We start from the raw sequence: 6192 nt of genomic DNA, 5'->3' as shown, positions 1-6192 counted from the left end.
GTTGCTATCATTTTCCAGTATTAAACAAACTAAAAATTGGGGAAAGAGCACCTAAGTTAACATAATATTGTACCTCTTGCTAAGCAAAATGGTCAGTTCATCAATGCATACAGCTCCAACAAAAAAATTTCCCAAAAAAGCAGTACTAGCAGCATGAAAACCACAAAAAAAAAAATTCAAGTCTTATTTAAATTTGCAATGAACTCAAATAGTAAACCACAAACCTGAGCAATGGTCAAAAAAATTGGGCACACAACACCAATTAGGGTTATGTTGTTCTCCCTCATCCTCAATGAGCCGGGGCTGAGATTCGGCTTCCCGCCTGTAGTTCTTAAGGATCTTCTTGAGCTTTCTTAGTCCTAATACTGGAAAATCCTTATTCCTCCTGCTCTTCATGTACTCCTCATATCTCTTACAAAACTTCATCCTTCCCCCCATGCACGCTGGGAGAAAATGGAGACAAAACAGAGCAGAAAGATTAAATTCCCCACCTCAGTTGTGATAAGGCCCCGTTCAGATCAACATATAGCTAGGATAGCTCCAAATTAAGATCTTTTCATTAAAATGGAGTGGAGGAAGGAGAGCGAGAGCAAGAGAGAGAGAGAGAGAGAGAGGGAGAGAGAGAGCTTGCGAGCCCAGCTGAAGCCTGGAGAGCAAGATGGCGCGAGGGACACTTTACTGTACACGGGTCTGGAGTCACATCTGTACTGAAGATCAGGAGGAGGGGGCCCGGATCATTCTGTACTGAGGAAAATTAAAGGAGACTTTCGAGGAGGGGATATTTAGGGTAAGACCGAACGGAAGGAGGAGGGGGCCCGGAGGAGAGAGACAGAGGATGTGTAGAAGGGGGAGCCTGGCTTTTGGCGACAGAGAGCAACGAACTTCGAATGGATTTCAGCAAAGGAGAGCGAAGGTTCGTGAGAGAGGGGTAGAGGCATAAAACGAGGGACGAAAATGTGGATCGCGGGTATAACCCTGCGATCTGCGTGTAATAGAAAAAATTAAACGCAGTTTTCAAATAATCTGTAGAAACGTGCGAAACAAACACATATGCGGCATTTTCAAAACGCCGCCGCACTTATAAGCTGCCCTAAACGGGCCCTTACAGAGCCTTGGCGCATGATGTACCAAATGTCCGAACAGGCTATATTTCCTAAAAAACCGCAAAATTGCACAAAAAAACTTTATTTTTGCGCTTGAATCACTTTATTTTTGCGCTTGAAGATCTAGGGCATCACATTTCGGGCTAAAGAGAAAGATTCAGAGGATAAAAATCATAGATTTCATTTTCTCTTAGCAAGAGCTTCACTTTTCTCTTGGTAAGAGCTTCACTTTAACTTAAAATTTTTTTATTTTCACCATGGATTTTGGGACATCCAAAAAATGGGATTTTTTATGAAAGTGCTTGAAGGAAACTCATGGTGAAAAGTTTCTTACCAAATAATCTTGCTTAAGGAGTTAGATTTTTGATTTAGCAATTTATTTGTATTTACGTAGAATTTCCGATGGCTCCCTGAGTTAAGAGAGGAGGAGCGATCGATGACTTTGATGCTCGATGATTTGTTAGTTTTAAAGACCAACACATTTATAATATCTTATTTGAGAACAAAAGAATGATCCAAGAGCGGGCGTTTGCAAACCCGGGAGGCGAGGTCGAGAAGTTGATTCGCGCTAGATATTGGGAGCGATTCTGCTACTTCACTACTGTGGCGATCGTCCCTATGGCCCGAGAGTTTTATGCAAAATTAAGATTCACTGTGAAAGATCACATTTTGGTGAGAGGTACGTAGGTTGAGTTTACCTCTGAAAGGATCAATGCATTTTATGAGCTTAGAAATGACTTCCATGATGAATATGCCACTTTTTTTATCATTGATTCATCATTGGAAGAAGTTATTACCTTTTTGACTGATGGAAGAGGAGAGTGGAAGATAAAGAATAACAAGATAGTTAACTTCCCTGCTTCCATGTCAACTATTCAGTCAAAAATATGACATCATTTCATCTATGTCAGACTTTTACCAACAAATCATCTTGCTGATATAAAGGATTGAGCTGTGTTGAACTATTGATTTAGAATATGAAGGCAATATATGTTGGTGCACTTATAGTTCATCACGCTTGGAGGATTGCTGGTAGTGCTATTGCTGGAGGCTTGGGATATCCTGCCCTGATTTTCACTTTATGTGAACAATCAGGAGTTGAATCCCATAGAAATGAAGAAAGATTACAGCCTCAGCATCCGATAGGGAAACACATGATTCAGAGAGTAGAATCATTTGTTGAGTCTAGAAATGGAAGAAGGGATAGGCCCTCTCATATGCTGCAGGGGCATCTACTTCTAGTGCTGCATCTTTCAAAGGTGTTATGGACCAGCTTATGATTCAACAATATAATATTATTAATATACAGACTCAGTTGGGAGAGATAGATGCAAGGAATGCATGTAATGATGAATATCAACAGAGGAGAGTTCAGCATGATATAGATTTTCAAAATGCTATGGTTAGACACTTCATGGGTGAACCTAATGTGAACTTTCCTGTTTGCACCAGCTTTGTCTCCTATGCTCCCATTAGTAATGAAGACGCAAGAGAGGAAGAAGAAGAAGATGATGATGATGGAGTGGAAGGAGATGAAGATTGATGTTTTATGAGTCTTGTTTAGTTATTTTGATGTGTTTTTATTTTTATTTTGGTGTACTTTTATTTGGAAAATTGGTTGTAGCAAAAGACTTTTTTTATGTTGTGTTATGGACTTGCAGTTTGTAATACTAATTGTAGACTGTTTACTTTTCAGTTTTAGTTTTAGTAATTTTAATTTGAGCTTGTTGAATGTGTAATATTTTCAGTTTTTATTTTTTTAGTTTTTGTATTTATGTGTTTAATTTATGTGTTTAATTCCCAGCAAGTTAATTCCCAGCAAGTTCTTTAGAATGTATTATGTTTTATTTAATGCTTTAAAGCCTGCATGTAGTTTTACAGTTAGCACCTGCAGTATACCAAAACCAATTTCATGATAAAAAATCTTCTACAGGTTAGTTTTTGTTTTCATGCATTTACTATTTTCTTTCACCAACTAAAATTTTGTACTAAAATGTTTTTTAAAATCATTTAAAAATTTAAATTTGGGGGAAAAGAAAATTTTCTTTGGAAATGAAGAAACTAAATTTTATTTGTCCTAAGGTAACTATATTTTTCAAAATTTATTTAACATGACTTGGGATAATAAGATTTAACTTTAAATGACTATACTTATGTTTATAAATATTATTGTAAATTTAGGTAAAATATTTTTAATAAGGAAAGTCAATTCTAAAGTTAAAGATATTTGGTATGATAGGATAAGACTATGTTTTTCTATTTTAAGTAAAGGAAAATTGTATTTTTTAAATATTAAGAATTTTAGAGTTTCATGTAAGAAGAAAGGAATGAGACTTTATGAAAAGGATAGTGAAGTTTAAAATTGACTTTATTAAGTAAGGAGGGGTGTGGAGTTTTGACTTTAAGAAGAGGATAGTGAAGTTCAAAATTATCAAAGGCTATCCAGATATAGTAATCCTCACTTGAAAAAGGAAAAAAGAAAAAGAAAAGAAAGGATTAAAAAGATCCTAAAAAAAAAAGAAAAGAAAAGAAAAGAAAAATAAAGTAAGGAGCTTGAGGAGATGCCTAATAAAAGATTGGCTTCACTTGAATCAACTTAAGGAAGGAGCTTTATTACACTTTCTAAACTTGTATTGAAGTTTTAGTAGCATTCTTATTAAAGTTTTCATGAAGTTCTATTCATGTGAATGTTCTAAATGTTCTTAGCATGACAAATTGCAATTCTTCTTGAAATGAATAGAGAATCAGAAATCTTAAATTTAATTACAAGATATTCCTAGACTTAGAGTTTGAACTTAAGTTATTAAAGTTTGTTCTTAATTTTTGCTATTCTATTTATTGAACTAAAGTATAGATGTGATAAGTTAATCTATATCCTAAAGTCATATGCTTTTATGTAATAAAAGTGTCACTTGAGGACAAGTAACATTTAAGTTTGGGGGATTTTGATCCACAAAAATAATATATTATTTTAAGTACCCTTTTTATGTCTATTTTTGGTGATATTGCACTTTAAAGAAAGGTATTTTTGTGTTTTTCTTGTAGGTATACCATTTTTAGGCATTTGGAGCAAAAAATGGCAAAAAGAGCAAAATTTGGAGCAAAAACAACCAATTTTGGGGTTTGATGCATGATGCGCCAAAATCCAGAGCGCCGGCGCATGATGCACCAAGCGTGACATTTTTAAATTAAGAAGGTTTGAGATAAATTTTGCTCAAATTTTCAAAGGGACATTTATTCTAAGCACCCCATGGAGTGATTCAATGCATGTAGACACTTTGGAAGGTTCCAATTTGAAGAGATTTGACTTTTGGATCAGGAGGCACATCTTTTGAAATTCAAAGTTTTGACTTTTGAATTTTGGAGGGAATTATGATTCTTTTCAGAGAGGAGAAGCAGCCAACAAAAGGGAACTTCTGAAGGGACTTGGAAGGGGGGACGAAAAAGTTAGAGAGAGACGATAAGCATGAGTTAGAGAGAGAAAAATGAGGAGATTTTCTTCTAGGGTTGTAAGAGAAGAAGGAAGGTGAGAGATTTCTTCTTCATTATATTTCTGAGAGAGAATTGAGAGAGATTGTAAAGAGGGAAAGTCTTGGAAAGAACTTCTAAGGATTTGCTTGGGAAGGATTGTGAGTTAAGTAGTACTTTTCATTTCTTTTGTTTGTATAATTGTTTCTATGTATGAAATTTTTGTTTTATCATATCCTTCTCATGTATTTTGAGTAGTACACTTTATCCTTCTCCTTACTTTGAAGAAATGATTTTGTGAATAATTGATTTTGTTTTCTATGGTTTTAAATGTTAATAATTTGTGATGATTTGAACTTCTATCTTCATTTACTTTTTGATCTGGCCAATTGAATTGTTAAAATGTGTTGAGAATTATATGTTCTGAAAATGAGATATGATTTCTACAATAAAGGGAGAATCACATTTGATTTGACGGCTAGGGAAATATACTTTGTTGGATGTAGAATTGGAAGATTTTAAGGTGACAGATTAGAATCCCTAATTTGGTTTAATTGATTAGAAACTAATGCGAGCATGTTAGCCTTAGGGGATGGAGTAGTGGGAGATATGGAGTGACAGCCAGTATCGTCCCCAGCCAGTATCTGATACACCTAAAATATATAGTGTTTTTAAACACATTTATATACCTATTTTTGAGATATTACACTTAAATGGAAGATATTTTTGTGTTTTTCTTGCAGACACAAGTAAAAATGGAAAAAATGCTTAAAGGAGTGAAAAATGATCAAATTTGGAGCAAAAAGATAAAAAGTTGTGCAAAAGAGTTTTAGCACCTAAGCGTCAAATCCGGTGCTTAAGCTCCAGTTAAACAGAGAAGGCCGTGCCTAAGCGTCGAGACCCCACGCTTAAGCACCAAGGGTAGTTACTGGACGAGTAAAATTGGTTTTCACGAATTTCAAAGAGGTTTTTGAGTCACCCATTGGCTTAATAGATGGTTGTAACCACCATGAATGAAAATTATCATGAAAGGATGCATCTCTTGGGCAATTACATCAAATCAAGACACATTTTGAAGAGATCCCAAGGCACTTCTTGGAAAACTATAGAAGAAAGAAGAGAGGACTTAGAAAAGAGTCCTGAAAAGGTCCAAAAAAGATTGAGTCATGAAAATATTGGAAATTTTTAAAAGTTCTTTTCTGGGGAGTTAATTCGAAGAAATTTTCAGGAACCACTTTTTATTTACTTTATCCTTTTTATTATTTTGTTTTGAGTGATTGTAAAAGAGAAGAGATTCAAAGGAACTTCAAGAGTTTGGTGGAGGACTTGAGATAAGTTTTTATATTTTTGTTTTAGACTACTTTTAGTTTTAATTAAGACTTGTTGGTTTGACAATGATTTATTCTTTTAAACTAAAGTGTGGTTTTGTTTTCTCAATGGATTTTGAGTAGTTTTCTTTATCTTTCTTCTTAAAATGATAAGTAATTAAGTTTTGGATGAAAGTTTTGGAGAGTATTGATCTTTAATGTTGGAAGAAGTTGTGATGATTTAAATCCATGCACTTCATTTACTTCTTTATTTAGCCAATCCATATGTTAAAATTTGTTGTGAGAACATGTAA

This window comes from Phalaenopsis equestris, unplaced genomic scaffold (genome assembly GCF_001263595.1).
Source record: "Phalaenopsis equestris unplaced genomic scaffold, ASM126359v1 Scaffold000516, whole genome shotgun sequence".
Classification (NCBI taxonomy): Eukaryota; Viridiplantae; Streptophyta; class Magnoliopsida; order Asparagales; family Orchidaceae; genus Phalaenopsis; species Phalaenopsis equestris.
Note: the sequence above shows the minus strand (reverse complement) of the source record.